Below are 15,635 nucleotides of genomic sequence, written 5' to 3'. Positions count from 1 at the left end.
CCCAGGTTTGCTCTTGACCACCATGTTATGCTGCTTGTCAACAATATTCAATACTTCTCAAGCTTCCAAACCCGTCAGATTCCCTCCACACTCTATGTCTTTCTCCAAGCCACTTCTTGCTCTTACATCCCAGGGTCAACAATCCCCATTAATGAAGCCTGAGGCATGCCCCTTAGCTATATTATCTGATAAAATCTGAGTTGAGTTCTGGGCTCTGAACACCCAACAGAGTACCTGATGTATGAATGAAGGAAGGAAGGAATGCACTAAGGAGCCATGTGAATGCTCATGAACTCTTTGAGAATCATATAAGTATTTCTTATCCCACTCAGGCTCTCACCTGGTTCCCCAAGAACCTAAGTCAAAGGTATTGGAATGGAGAGAATTGAAACTCAGGTCATCGCTTCCATGGCTTGCGCCTGTGGGAATGTGCAGGATGCATTTCTGTGCAGGCACCAGCCAGTTCTCCCAACAGGGCCCTTTGGGAGTCTTTCACAAGCCAGTCCAGGGATTGCCCCTGTCTTTTTCTCCCTGAGCTTTCTCTGCAGTCTCCACAGTGTCTTCTCTTTTCCCTCGTTTTCCAATTTCAGCCTCAGATGAGAGACACAGACCCATGTCCATTGTATATCAAAGTAAAAAATCCTTTTGAAAATAATCCAAACAAGGCACCAACGTGAACAGGACAGTTCCACTTATGGGAAACACCTGAGGGCATCATCAGGCCCTTCTTTAGAGGAGTGAGACCTCAGAAGAAACCCACAGCAGGAGGGAGCAGCTCTGACAGGGATTGAAAATGAATATGCAGTCTCCTCACTTCTCTTAACCCTTTGCCCACTTTTTCTTGCCTTTGCTCCAGTCCTTAAAAACGGACCCACAGCAGAGGCCGGGAAAGCCCAGAACCCCTAAGGCCCACCACAAGTGTGACCTCACTGTCAACAAACACAAGTGGCTCCCTTCTCCTGCTGTAGAACTCAGCGTCACAAGCGGCAGAGCTGTTAGAGATGGAGCGCGTGCATGTGGCTGAATTTGAAGGTAGATCATTACATAAACGAGTGCCAGATCTGAGGAAGGCGCATCATCCTGCCTCTGTTTCAGAAATTATGATTTCCTAGTTATGAAGACAGGTCTTTTATGGCCTTGAGAAACCATCTCTCTCAGACTCTGGCCAGTAGTCGAACACCCAGCCCCCTGCAGCTTCAGCATAGTGGTCGGGCCCTCATCTGGTCCAGGTTTCTTACTTGTCTCAATAACTCAGTGAGGCAGATGCCATTCCTTCGGGATTTACTTTTTATTTTTTTTTGATGGAGTCTCGCTCTGTTGCCCAGGCTGGAGTGCAGTGAAGCAATCTTGGCTCAATAGAACCTTCGCCTCCCAGGTTCAAGCAATTCTGCCTCAGCCTCCCGAGTAGCTGGGACTACAGGCATGCACCACCATGCTCACCACACCCGGCTAATTTTTATATTTTTAGTAAAGACAGGATTCACCATGTTGGCCAGGCTGATCTCGAACTCCTGGTGTCAAGTGATCCACCCACCTCGGCCTCCCAAAGTGCTGGGATTACAAGTGTGAGCCACTGTACCCGGCCCACTTCTGTTTTATAAACAAGGAGGCTGAGGCTCCTTTAGCAGACCTGGGAATCAAGCCCAGGTGTTGCTGATGCCAAAGTCAAGGTCTCTCAGGTTTGGGCTTTTAGTAGGCTTTGAGGAGGGAAGATAAGCTGTCCCCATCCAGAATTGATTTCTCTGTCCAGGCTTGGTCCTTGGAGCACTGAGATGCTTCCTGAGAAGCTGCTCAGAGCAAGGATGGAAGCTTCAGGGGTGACCCATTCAGGGTGAGCTCAGGATCTGTAAGGCAAAGAGCAGCAGCAGCAGAAGGCCCAACACCCCAGGGTGTTGGGGTTCCCCTGAGGGTGGGACATGGTTGAGACACATGAGAATGGCTGCCCCTGGAATTGTGCAAGGCACAGTCTGTGCAGGTGTGCACAGCTGCCCTGCAAGTGCCCAGCTGCTCATTGGACAAGCTACTCATCTTCTTTCTAGCTCTGATTTTTAATAAACCAGCACCCCTTCTAACTCCCCATCCTTCCCTGCCCAGCCTAAGTGCCTTCCTTTTCATGGGGTCAGCTGGGGAAATCCTGATGTTTATTGGAAGTTACCAACCAGGGACTGGGCAGCACAGTATATAGTGGGTGAGCAGTTGGGGCAGGTGTCTAAGGGCTGGGTTGCTCATGTCCAGTGAGGGCGGACAGACATTTGAGGGGTGGTACACCCAATAAAAGACCCCCATGGATCTCTTTAAACAGATAAGCTGTAGTGATCTGTAGGTAGATATTTTCTTTTCCTTCTAGAGGATGGGATGTGGCATTAAACTTCCTTAAGTTTGATTCATAAGGGAGCCAAGACTACTAATGGTCTCCCGGAAGATTTTTCTCCCCTTCTTCCATTAAAATGGAGTCATAGCTGGTTATGTGGCCACCTAACAAGTGACTGCATTCCCCAACCCTTCTAGCAGCTAGCTTTGGCTATATAGTATTCTTGACAATGGATGAGTGGAAGTAGTACTCCACCCCTGGACCTTAAAATACTTCCCATGCACATTGCCACAATCTTTCCCCTTCTAGTCTTTCCCTTGCCACAGATGTGTCTGAAACCAGCTTCAACCATGCAGACAAGGACAGCACCTCAGAGTGGTGGTTCTCAAACATCAAGGGTACATTAGAATCACCTGGAGGGCTTTCAAAACTACAGTGCTCCCCTACTAGAGATTCTGAGTAAGTCTGGGGTGATGCCTGAGACTCTGCATTTCTAACAAGTTTCCAGGTGAGGCTGATGCTGCTGGTCTAGGTACCACACTTTGAGACCACGCACTACCCTTAGGGATGGCAGAGAAACAAGGGCAGGAACCTGGCTCCCTGTGTGACTGCGTGGAGCAGAACAGCTTGCCTAGCCTGAACTGTTATATGAGAGAAAAAGACGCTTCTTTTTTCTTTAAGCCACAGTCCTGTTGGGTTTCTGACACGCAGCTCGGCCTTTGTTTTAATTGACTCCTATAGCTGGGGGTCAGAGACTTCGTACAAATGTCCCTGCTCCACTACCCCCATCCTCCCCCAAAAAATACTGCTCTAGCTCCACTTCTAGAAGCAAAAAATTAGTCCTGAATAAGACTAGTATAGTGAGCCAGGATACAATCTCAGCTGTTAAGATGCAACAGTTCAACCTAATGACCATGCATACTTTGACCAGACTTTCTCAAGTCACATTTTCTTAGATCCTGTTTCCCTCTTAAGTTATTGCCAGATCTTTCTTCCTCTGAAGCCTCACTTCATCCATTCTTCCTGCACCCCACCACTGTCTGACCTCCTCCACCACCCACTCACCCCAAAGTCACTCCTAATTGCCAGAGCCAAAGGTGGCTTTTCCTATCTCCTCCTACTTCATCTCTGCTGAATTTGAAAAGTTGGTCACACCTTCTTTTGAAGCTTTCTTTCCCCACTTCTGGTTTCATGTTACCACTCTCATTGTATTATTCTCCAAGTTTCCAATTTGCCTTGATCTGAACATCATAACCAAGTCTCCGAAACTGTCCTCTCTTCCTTGGCCTCATCGACTGGTCCTCCTGGTTTACAGCTTTAAGGCTGGCATTCCTTCCAGGGTGAGGTGGGGAACATTTTGTGCTTTGCCTCTTGTCTCCTCTTTGCTACCCCCATTCATGCCAAACTCCAAGCATCTCCAGCTGATGACTCTCAAAGCCTGCTGGGCTCCAGGCTCATGCTCATGACCACAGGCCCCCTAACATCCAGCATGCCCAAAACTAAGTCAGTATCTTCCCACTGCAACCCATCCATCTTGTATTCCTAATCTGTGACATTCCATCCACCTACGCAGTGCTCACTCCTTTTTCTCAGTGTTACCACTTCCCACACCAACACTAAGCCATTCCTTTCTGCAGCTCTTCTCAATGAACATCTTGTGAACCCACCACTCCACTCTTCTCCCTGATACTGCCCTGCCTGAGGCTGCCCTCCTTATTTATCATTGTAGGGGTGTGCTTGGTGGTTCATGTATCTATTTTCTCCCTTGAAATTAACCAGTTAATTATTAATTCATTGAACGTCTGAGGCCTCGTATGTGGCACACAATGTGCCAGGTGCTAGAGATTCCCAAAGACAAAGAATGAAGAAAAGAGAATGAATGAAGCTGTCCCTGACCTCAAAGAGCTCACAGCTGGGGAAATGGACACATCAACATCACTGTAGCACAATGTATGCAGTTCGGGGAGAAAAATGTGTGCAGGAGTGCTGAGGAGGGAGCTGTGGGCAAGTGTTTTGAAGGAAGAGCAGGAATTAAGCAAAGAAGGTGACAGAGAAGGTATGTGCCAGGCTCAAGGTTTCAGGATTTTATTTTGTAAGCAATAGGGAACCACTGGGCTTTCTGATCCAGGGAATGAGACTTAAGAGTCACCCACCACTTATGAGGTTAAATTAAAGAAACCTAAATGGTTCAGCAGGTTATAAACCAGAGCTGGCGTTAGGGAATAAGCATCCATTTAGATGAGTTCTAAAACTACTTCTCTGTAGGGATAATTGGGCATGTGTTAATTGATTTCCTGTGATTCTGCAAGACCATGGCAGAGACCATGTCACCTAGGACAGTCAAGGGCTGTCCAGCCTGGCCTATGGTCAGTCCATGGCAGCTGACCCAGGCTGCCTAACTGCACCAATGGACCCAGCTAGGAGAGTGGAGAAGGCTGCTGGTGACCCTAAGCCCATGCAGGAAACACTGCCTCTTGGCACTAAGAGCACAGGGTTTTAACTTTCACACAATGGGTTGCAAAAATACTTTCCCAAAAGAACAACACAGTCAGGTGTGGTGGCTCCTGCCTATAATCCCAGCACTTTGGAAGGCCGAGGTGGGCAGATCACCTGAGGTCAGGAGTTCAAGACCAGCCTGGCCAACATGTGAAACCCCGTCTCTACTAAAAATACAAAAATTAGCCAGGCATGTTGGCGGGTGCCTGTAATCCCAGCTACTCGGGAGGCTGAGGCAGGAGAATCACTTGAACCCAGTAGGTAGAGGTTGCAGTGAGCTAAGATCACGCTATTGCACTCTAGCCTGGGATACAAGAGTGAAACTCCACCTCCCAAACAAAAAAAAAAAAAAAAAAAAAAAAAGGAGAGAGAGAGAGAGAACAATGCGTTGGCTAATATACTTACTGCTCCCTTGAAGCTGAGCTTAATTATAGTGAAGGATACAGTCTATACTTTTTCCCACACTCAGAGAATGACCTCTGTGATAATTTCCCCAGTCTTCTTGACTGAATGGATGTATGATTTCTGTGGAGAAGAGCTGCTCTTTTCTTCACCCCATGGAGACATGTTGTATGAGGCCCTGTCTGGGTGGGAGCTGCTTGCTCACCTCCCTGCAGGGAAGACCGGTGCTTGGCACAAGGGGAATTTGGCTGGGGAGAGTGTGTGCTCTTGGATCACAGGAGAGGGGCAGGGGCTGAAGGAGTCCTTGCTTCCCATGATGACCAAAGAAAGGGGAGTTGCCAAAGTGATGCGAGGGACATCTGTTGACAGCTGTGTTGTGTTTATAAAGGCAATGGCACACAGATGGGGGTGGGGACAGCCAGAGGCCTAGGTTTCAGAGGCAGAGGTCTTAGATTTAGGAGGTCCCTCTCTACTTGCCAGCACCTCAGGCAAGTCACTGACCCTCTCTGTGACTGAGTTTCTTTACCTGTATTCTGAGAAAGTTATGGTAGTAGTAGATTCTTTCAAATAAATTTTTATGTAGAGCAGGGGTATCCAATGCTTTGGCTTCCCTGGGCCACAATGGAAGAAGAAGAATTGTCTTGGGCCATGCATAAAATACCCTAACACTAATGATAGCTAACGAGCTAAAAGAAAAAAATTGCAAAAAAACTTCTCATAATATTTTAAGTTTCCTAATTTGTGTTGGGCTGCATTCAAAGCTGTCCTGGGCCACGTGCAGGCCGTAGGTTTGACAAGCTTGATGTAGAACCTCAGTATATAAGGCAGATAAAGCAAGATCTCTTTTGTTGAAGGGGTGTGTTAAGCCTCCCCAGCCATGTGGAACCGTAAGTCCAATTAAACCTCTTTTCCTTCCCAGTCTCAGGTATGTCTTTATCAGCAGTGTGAAAATGGACTAAGATGACAGAGAAGCTGAGCCTAGATGGATTCTCTGGAGCCTGTACCCAGGCCTTGGGATCTGAGTCCATGTGACCACAACAAGGCACACATGGCTGCCAATTCCAGCAGGTGCAGAGCAGGAGTCCTCTGTGGTTGGCTCTGCTCTGCCCCTGAGGCATGAAGCCAAGACAGAAACATCTGAAGTGCATCTTCCCAGTCACCCCCGTCCACCTGGGCCTGGCCCACTCAACAGCTGGGGGCTAGTGCCTTGCAGACATTTGAGAAGGCCAGGGAGCTGGGTAATCATGACTCTGAGAGCCCGCATCCATAGTCCCCCAGAGAGCCGGGCCAAAGTGGATGACACCTCCAGGTTTTGGGGACTCCTAGGTTTGGATTTAGGACTGAGATTGGAGCTAAAGGTTCATAGGCATCTCTATTCATGGGGGCCCTGGTGTGTGTTCACTGCTGTGTGTAGGTGTGAAGGGAAGGGGTATAGGACATGGCCCCTCATGGCTGTCTAGAGGACACGGGAGGCATTCCAGGCCCCAAATCAACAATGATCTCAACTCAATCTGAATCAAGAGCTCACCATCAGGCTTGATACAGGGGACCCAGAGTCTAAGACACAGGGGCCTCAACAACACTGCTGTCCCTTCCACTGGAGAAGGTCCCCAGAGCAGCCTGTCCCAGGTCCACAGCTGCAGCCACTACAGCCACAGCCACTCTTTGCTTGACCTGACAAATTTCTGAGAACTGGATGGGCAATGACTGGTTGGATGCTGCAGAGGACACGCATGAGCTTCAGGGAGAGGTCAGTGCAGAGGCTCCTGCACCATCCCGGACAGAGGTCGCGGGCAGCTTTCCTCCCTTTTCCCATCCCCAGTGCTGACAGGAGGGAGCTGGAAGGGGGAACATAAACGTGAGCCTGGTTCTCTGATGTTTGGTTTACGGGTTGGGCTGTCACATACATGGAGAGAAGATTAATGTCTTACTGGCTGCAGGACCTTGGGCAGGTCACCTAATCTACCTGAGCCAGTGTCCTCCCGATTTGGGGGTTGGGCTGTCACATACATGGAGGGAAGATTAATGTCACTCTTACTGGCTGGGGGACCCTGCGCAGGTCACCTAACCTATCTGAGCCAGTGTCCTTCTCTGCCTGGTGAAATTAGAGGGCAAGGATCACCCAGAGAGTGACTGTGATGCCCCAGCCTGTGCCTGAATTCAGTCAGTGTTGGTTGGATGTGCAGCTGCCTCTCCCCACTAGAGCAGCAGCTGCAGCCCAGCAAGAGGATGGTGGCAGTTTGTCATCCTGCGGCTCTGGCCGGGGTCAGCCAGGCCAGAGGAGAGTCCAGCCTGTGGGGTAGAAAGAGAGGCTCTCCCACAAAAGCCTTCATCGTGGACCACGTCGTTTCATGCTTAAGGACATTTACAACCTGTCCACTGGGAATCAGAAAGGCAGCGTCATTCCCTTCTAGGCATCAGGAATTGAATTTCAAAAGCCAAATGACTTAAAATCTCATCTCCTTTCCCAGATAGGAGGATTTGAACAATTTCTCATTTGCTTTCAAAATAGTCCCTATCTTGTCTCTGGAACAGGATACCATGGCGTAGCAGTAAGCCTAAAAGACAATTCCTTCCATGGAGTTATAACTTGGGGGCTCCTGAAATTGTATAAAACATTTTTACCATCTATGTGCTGTGGTTCCATAGGTTTTAGTAGAGCTCCAAAGGAGTTTGTGACACTCTCACACAAACAGGGTATGAACCATTGATGTCCAACCCTTCCTCCTTTTTTGGGTAGGCACAGACAAGGCCTGAATTATCAACTCTCAAGAGAAGGATCATACGCCCAGCACAGTCGCAGAGACCTAGTGAGCCCCAGGGATGCTACTAGAGGAATAAAAACAGTTGAGTTAGCGATGCTGAGTGCATTGATGAGTAGTTGACAGCAGCAATGCCACTGCTCTGGTAAGAACAAAATACAAGTGCATATATGAGCTATTAAATCGGAATTGTGTAGTTTGATGATTCTACACACGTTAAATGCTCAGTCTTTTAAACTGGCATTGCACAATATTAAGGATGAACAGTAAAATTCATGCTAATAATTTAAAATTTTAATTTTTCTTTACTTAAAATATCATTAAATAGTAAATAAAAATACCACATGACAAGTTGAGAGAAAGACCATGGAAAAAAGGAAAAGGCTTATATTTATAAAGGTATAAATATACCTTTAATGGTATCTTTTCCTGCATTTGAGCTAGGGTTCCATGTTTTCATTTGGCACTGGGTCCCACAAATTACCTATCTGGCTCTGGTTGAGGAACTTCTCCCTGAGGCACAGTCTTGGTGATGACTGATAAGCACCTTCCTAAAATGTCCATTCAATGAACATTTATTGAATTCTTACTGTTTGCCAAGCTTTGCACTAGTTGCTAGGGATAAAAAGTTAATAAACATAATTTTATTCTCAAGTAGGATAGGATGAGGACTCTATTTTTTTTTTTTTTTTTTTTTTTTTTTTTAGAAAAAGTCTCACTCTGTCGCCTAGGCTGGAGTGCAGTGGCACGATCTTGGCTCACTGCAACCTCCATCTCCCAGGTTCAAACGATTTTCCTTCCTCAGCTTCCCGAGTACCTGGGATTACAGGCACCTACCACCACATACAGCTAATTTTTGTATTTTTAATAGAGACGGGGGTTTCACCATGTTGGCCAGGCTGGTCTTGAACTCCTGACCTCAGGTGATCTGCCCACCTTGACCTCCCAAAGCACTGGGATTATAGGCATAAGCCTAGGACTCCAATTGTAAAAGCACAGCATAGGACCGTGGTTTCCAACTATCAAAACCCTAGTGCTTATCTATAAAAGGCAGTTCTGGGAGAGAAATCTCTTTACTGCATTTCAAGAATGCTCATACAAACTTGAATTTCTACCTGACAAAAAGGCTTCAGTCAAGCTACCACACCAGCTATGTGATTAAATGTTTGCTAACTGTGCCAGACCTCAGACAAATCAGACAACACCAGTCTGCTTCTGTCCTTTGTTCTTTTTTCTTCTGGGCTTTTTAAACACACTAGAATCTGCTAGCAAATGACCTAAACTGATATATATCAAGCAGAAAGGAATCAAACTATCAGTTATGGGGTCTTTGATTATTAATCTTTTTAAGATAGAGAAATACATTCTCATTTATATTGAAGTTTGGCTGACAAACCCTTTCAAAACATGAAGCACATATTAAAAAAAAAAAAAAAAAAAAAAAAAAAAAAAAGAATGCCTAAGCCAGGACAGGGCTGAGAACTGATGGGGGATTTATCCCATACTACCATCAAGGAGGGTCCCCTACTCCCTTTCAAAACAGACCAGGGAACCATCAGAGCAATTCTCATTTCCTGAACCTCTGTAACATCCTCAATTCTTGATATTTTACAGCAAAAATCCTTAAGCCTCTAAGCAGGGCCACGTGCTTGTACGAGTGCTTGTACATTGTGCAGGGCAGTGAGAGAGGGACGCAACTACTTCCCTCTCCATAGTTGAGAGTGGAAGTCACATGGCCAGTTGGAAAAGCATCCCAGGGAGAAAGGGAGTGCTTGACTGGCCTGGGGCCTACCAAGCACGACGCCATGGACCCCCTGACTACTACAGGGGAGACCAGCATTAGACAAGGTCCCACAGTCGTCGCCACCTCACCATGAGCCCTTTTTCAAAGTCCTTCATTGTGGTCATCAGACACCTAGGTGCTCTGTACCTCTCTTCTGAGTTCAGCTTAGGCAGGCATCCATGCACCCTGCTAGGAGTTGAGGTCATTTCCTCGATTTACACATGAGGAAATTGAAGCTTAACATAACACACAGAAGTTCACATGGAGAGGAAGGGGCAGAGCCAGGATCTGTGCCTGAACCATCTGGCCCTAGAGCTGGGCTCTCCTGCCACCCTTGCTGCCGGCTGTCTCTGCCTGCCCTCTCTGCACACTTTTCCTTCTCGGAGCTCCAGCTGCGGCTTGGGTGAGTGCCACTTAATCTGCACTCAGCTGTTTTCTCATCCCTTCCTGGGAATGAGTTTAATGTCCTCAACAACGAGTGCTCAGAGGTAGGTCCTTAATGCATGTCTCAGGGCCTGGAATTTCAAAGCTCACAGCAGGCACTTGGAAAACATACATGTATAGTGTATATCTGCTGCCCCTCCCCAATTTCCTCTACCTTGTGGAGTGCCATCTTGTGAGTATAAACCTTTGAACCCAGAAACCCACCAGAGTCAGCCAGAGCAGGGCATCATCAAAAGGGAAGCAAAGACAGCATCAAAAGGAATGAACAGAGGATTTAGTTCTCTACTCCCGACCCTTCTCTCCACTTCTCTCCACAGTCTCCCTCCTCAACAATCCACCTAAACCAACCAAACTGAACACCACCACCTCCTCAATCATGCGCACAGTCATTAATGCTCCTCCTATGGGGCTTAGAAAAGGGTGGTAAATCTAGATTCTGTGCCCCGAACCCAGGCACGGTGTTGGACACAGCAGCTGTGCTGCCACTTCCAAGTGTATTTCTAGGAAAAGGCAACACAAGAGACTGTTTTACATGGAGGAGAGCTTGGAAAGCCCAGGAAGCATGGCTGATATAAATACAGGTCAGGGTCATCACGTGTAAATATAGCCAGGTTTCGTCACGTGGCTGTCTTCTACGCTCAGTAATCACTCAGAGACCAGAGTTCCTCAGCACTGGCAACTACTCAAGAAAAACAATGCTGAGTGGGCATCTACTGGGGGTGAGGCACATCTGGGCAAGTATGCCTGGGAATACTCCCGATAGAGGATGATGACAGACAGAGTCACCCTAGATAGGTAGCTCTCAAATATCTGTGCACAGCTTGTCCACCTTGCAGATGTTTGGTGTCCTCTGTCTAATGCCTGTCTCAGATATAGATGGGTTAGAGCTCTCACATAGCCCTTGCTGCTGTGTTGTAAGCAAAATCGTTTCCATATTAACTCTGACCAAAATTCAGGAAATTTAACCAGTAGCATAAAAATAGCCATAGGATGAATTCCATGGCTAAGCAGAAATGGTTTGTGGAACAACCACTTTGTACGTCTGAATCTTGCCTATAATACTCGTTGAGGGTCAAGTGCAGATTTCTTCCAGTTGCGGTACTATTATTTCTACTCGGAGTTGAAAAGACCCCTCTAAGTCTTCTGGTGCAACAGTTTTTTAGTTTTATTTTAGCAAGAGAGCCTTTACTTCAAAGGAGATCCTATCCGGAAGCTGACATGTAACTTAGATGGACCCCGAGCTGCTGGTGTGAGGGAACTGCGGCCCTGCCAATGGAGCCTGCTCTTCCCTTCCAAAGCTCCCAGGAGTACAATTGGAAAAACACACATGCACACTCCCTTCCTAATTGATTCACTCACTCATTCACAAACAATAATATCTCTTGAGCACCTACTGTGCTGCAGGTGGAGCCAGCAGGTAACAGCACAAAGGCAGCCCCGCTTTTGGTGAGCTCACATTGTAGTAGGATGTGGCAAAGCTAAGTTCAGACAGGTCGCAAGTGCTAGGAAGAAACAATGATGTGATCATGGCTGGGAGGTGGCTACTTTGGATGGGGGATCAGAAAGGCCTCTCTGAGGAAGCAAAACACAGTTGAAATCAGAATGATAATCTGGAAAGATGCCCTGATTTGGACCAAAGAGGAAGCAGGACCAGAGAGGTGATGTGACCTTCCCCAGGCGGGAGCTGAGCCAGGACCTGACCTGGGTTGCCGGCATCTCCCACCCAAGGATCTTTCCTTTCACAAACACTACTAAACAGCAACCACATGTAAAAAAGTCTCAGTGACAGGTGACATCCGAGGCTGGACAAACCACCCAACTACATCCTGGAATTCGGTGCCGTCTGTGCATGACTTTTGATGCCTCCCTCCTTCTTCAGCCCAGTCCAGGGTTGGCCTTGGGTCTGAAGGTACTGTAACCCAAGAGACAGAACTCAGTGGTGGACACTCCAGAACTGTGACCTTAGCTGGGAAAGCTTCTTCATCTCCTATCTCCCTGGCTGCAAACTGTGAAGGGTGCTCCTTACTGCTTCATTTGGTGGCATAAAGGGAAAAGCAAGTTGGTGGTTATAAACGTCCTGGGCTCATCTGAAACAGGGCTCTCTGGAAAGTCAAGGTGCTCTAGGGAGACCTAAAGACACCAAAGTCAGTTTTCCTCTTGTTCTGCAGCAGGCACTCACACAAGAACTACGGGGAATCACACAGGCCTGTACATATTTTACACACGAGTCCAAAGGTGGGTGTAAAATTCCTATTATGCTGAATATCGTGGGAAGGAGCACACAAATGCCTCCCTCTGGTACCCACAAACCAAACGGCTCTGGGCCACCTAAGCACTTGCCAGACCACCAACTTGGCCCCTGTGGGCCAGTAGTGCCCCCTCACCCTAGGAGTCTTAAAGCATTTCCAGGCATTACTTGGAGCCTCCAGTCCCTTGGGAGACAGGTGGGGCCAGTGGTTATTAGTCCCATTTTGCGCACAAAGCAACTGAGCCCCAGATGACCTATCTGTCCAGGGAACAATGCTACTGACACAGTGACAGCCATTAAGTTCTGATTCAAACCTGTCTCCAGCCTCTAACTGCTGCTTTCCACTACAATCCACCTGCCCACAAATCGAACACAGACCATCCACTTTTGCCTACCACCACCCTCATTCTCTTCTTCACGCTCTCCTGCACACACCCTATGCTCCACAGTGCACTTAGGAGTTTTTCCATAAGCTTCCCCTTCTCCTCATCCCCCACCCCCACCCCACAATACTTGCCAGGAACTGGAGACCTCTGGAACACTTATTCCTCCTGCACACACAGCAGCTTAGACTCAAGTTAAGATGTTGTCCCACCAACCCCAGCTGAGCTGCCTCCCCTTCATACTTTCCAGCCCGTTCACACATGTGCACACTGCACATAACGCTGGTGAAAAGGATACAGCCCAGAACCTTCCATGCCTTCTTTCCACATGGAGTTGCCCAACTGCACGTGCAAGGACGGGCACGAAAACACAAGTGACAGGGCCTACACAGCCATGTTGTCACAAATACACAGACGGGCCCAGAACGCGGGGACATCCCTGCACAGGCCCTCTGAAAGCAATGTGTACCAGATACAGCAGCTGCCAGCACTTAGCAACCCCTGCGTTGCATGGGGTATGCTGCCAAGGCCTGTCTGCGTCTTGCTAAGGCGACTCTGGGTCTGTCATCTTGGTGTACGCACAAGAGGACAGCTACTCGAACTCAGGGTGGACAAAGAATGACATTTTCAAGAGGACCAGACATGCCCCGGGCACGCTGGATGGCACGAGGCCCTCAGAGGCCCAGAGTTCTCTCGCAAGCCACAAGTGCAGAAAGGCAGACTCAGGCGCGAAGTTACGCACGCCGTGCTGCGTGTTCCGTGCAGACACCAATACCTGCTCACATGCCCCGCGATGTCCCAGGCATTCCTGCCTCCTCCACTCCTCATCGCCAGCCGGCTTCCCTCTGCCTGTCCAAGGGAAGCTTGGAACAGTCTAGCTCGGGACTGCTGGCGGGGCTGGCAGCGGAGGTGGAGGCGCCTCTCCCAGAACCCCAGCCTCTCCCTTGGCGCCCCCACTCCCCAGGCGCGCTTCTGCACTTACCCGGTCAGGGGCTCCGGACGCGGCGACGGAAGCTGCGCCTAGAGAGGCGGAGAGCGGCGGCTCCCGGGGCCGCCCAGCCGCCCACCGCCCGCAGCCAACGCTCTTCCCTCCCAGCCCGGGAAGGTCAGCTTGCGGGCAGCACGGCCCGCGCCCGCGCGCCCACGGAGGCTTCCTGCCGGCCCTAGCGTCTCCCCCTCGCCGCCCCGCCCCGCGCTCCGCCGCGACGCCCCGGCGCCGGCTCTCTCAGCCCAGCCGGCAGGACGCGCCCAGGAGCCCCGCACGCTAGCTGCCGCCTCTTTGTTTGGGAGTTTGCCTCTGTGCGAAGGGAATTAAATCAGAGTCCGAGGCAGCTGTGCGGTTGCCGGGGGGATCCCTGCGGGGGGCGGGGCAAAAGGATCGACTAGTGGGGCGGTGGAGCGACTTTCAAACTCCCGCCCTCCGCAGCTCCCAGCTTATGTCCCCCTGCCCTCTACGTTTGTCGGCCCCTGGAAGAGGTTGGCCTTTGGGGGTTTCCAGGGACTCTAGGGACAAGCTTGTCTGATAAGAGAGAGCCTATCCATCCCCCTTCCTCACCACCCCCCATCACTGCCCTGTCCCTGTCAGAGTCCTGTGGAGCATCAGCTTTACATTTCCTGGGCCTCTGGGAGAATCAAGGTCTCTCTAATCAGAAGCAAAAAGGAAGAGCAGAGAGTAGAGTCCATCTGTTCCTGCTGAGCCCTTGTGAAGGTGCAAAGCTGGCCCTAACGGGACCGGCCCTAACAGTGGGGCATGGATTATGTATTTCCCAAAGTAACCAGGGCCTTGTGCTTATCCAACCGTGTTCTTTTGAAACTTAGCTGCAGTGAGGAAGATTACCCATTTACCAGGTTGCTAGACCAGGGAAGCCACTGGAGGCAGGGAATGCTGACAAAGCCACTGCACCGGGAGCACCAGCGTTCTAAATACCCCAGCTGACTGCTGAGAAGGGCTTCGCAGAGGGGCCACGCGGGAAGGAGATGATTCCAATAGTCCAGTGAGATGAAGACTTTAACTGGGGGATGAATGCGGAAGCTGCAGCAAAGGAGAGTCTACAGAGTGTGTGGTGCAGGAGGAGCACACAGGAGCTGTAAGGTTGTGGAAGTCTGGAGGAGCACCTGCAGTGGTGTGACTGGATTTAGTGTGGGAGGAGCACACTGGGGCTGTAACGTTGTGGAAGTCTGAAGGAGCACCTGCAGTGATGTGACTGGGTTTAGTGTGGGGCAAGTTGGATTGGAGAAGCAGGCCACCTTCTTCCAGGGGCAGATATCCAGCAAATGCAATTGGAAAGGTGATTCTGGAGTTCACAGGAGAGGCTGTGAATTTTGGAATCATCTGGAAAGAAGTTGGAGGTGGAGGGAGAGGGTAGAAAAGGTAGAGAGAACAGGGCTGAAGACAGAACCTAGGTCTACCTAGAAGGAGCCCATGAGAGGAACGGAAACCATCAGGAGAAACCATGAGGGAGGGTCAGGACTGTGCAGGGTGACAGGACTCAGGAGAAGAGGGACGTTCAGTGGGGGCCCGGGCTGCAGGGACACCAAGGAGGAGGGCGCCCAAAAAACTGGTTTAGATTTAGAAATTAGGAGATCTCTGGGTTAGTTCAAAATAACTATTTGGGTGGTGGGTTTTATAAACCGGGTTGCCACTCCTTGGGGGTGCCTCTGTATCTCGGATCCAATTGGTTGATGGGGAGATACAAAGGTTCACCTCTTTGCTTCCATTATGGAGGGCCCTGAAGGGCCACCCCAGCTCCATAACTTCCCAAAGGATCCGCCGAGGCCTCTGTGGAACGCAGCACAGTTCAAGTTC

At 49.4% G+C, this 15,635-nt stretch overlaps 1 protein-coding gene across 1 annotated transcript in view; it reads right to left on the bottom strand.

Annotated features, from left to right (window-relative positions):
• The window catches only part of TSPAN11 (tetraspanin 11), a 70,963-nt gene extending 56,836 nt beyond the window's left edge, over positions 1 to 14,127 (bottom strand). The window contains exon 1 of the mRNA XM_010386219.2: positions 13,812 to 14,127. The gene's annotated coding sequence lies outside the window, so the exon portion shown is untranslated. The remainder of the gene's footprint in view (positions 1 to 13,811) is intronic.
• Positions 14,128 to 15,635: the final 1,508 nt, after the last annotated feature.

The sequence above is a fragment of the Rhinopithecus roxellana genome, chromosome 10 (assembly GCF_007565055.1).
Source record: "Rhinopithecus roxellana isolate Shanxi Qingling chromosome 10, ASM756505v1, whole genome shotgun sequence".
Lineage (NCBI taxonomy): Eukaryota > Metazoa > Chordata > Mammalia > Primates > Cercopithecidae > Rhinopithecus > Rhinopithecus roxellana.
The sequence above is the reverse complement of the archived record's forward strand: the minus strand, read 5'-3'. Positions and strand labels throughout refer to the sequence as shown.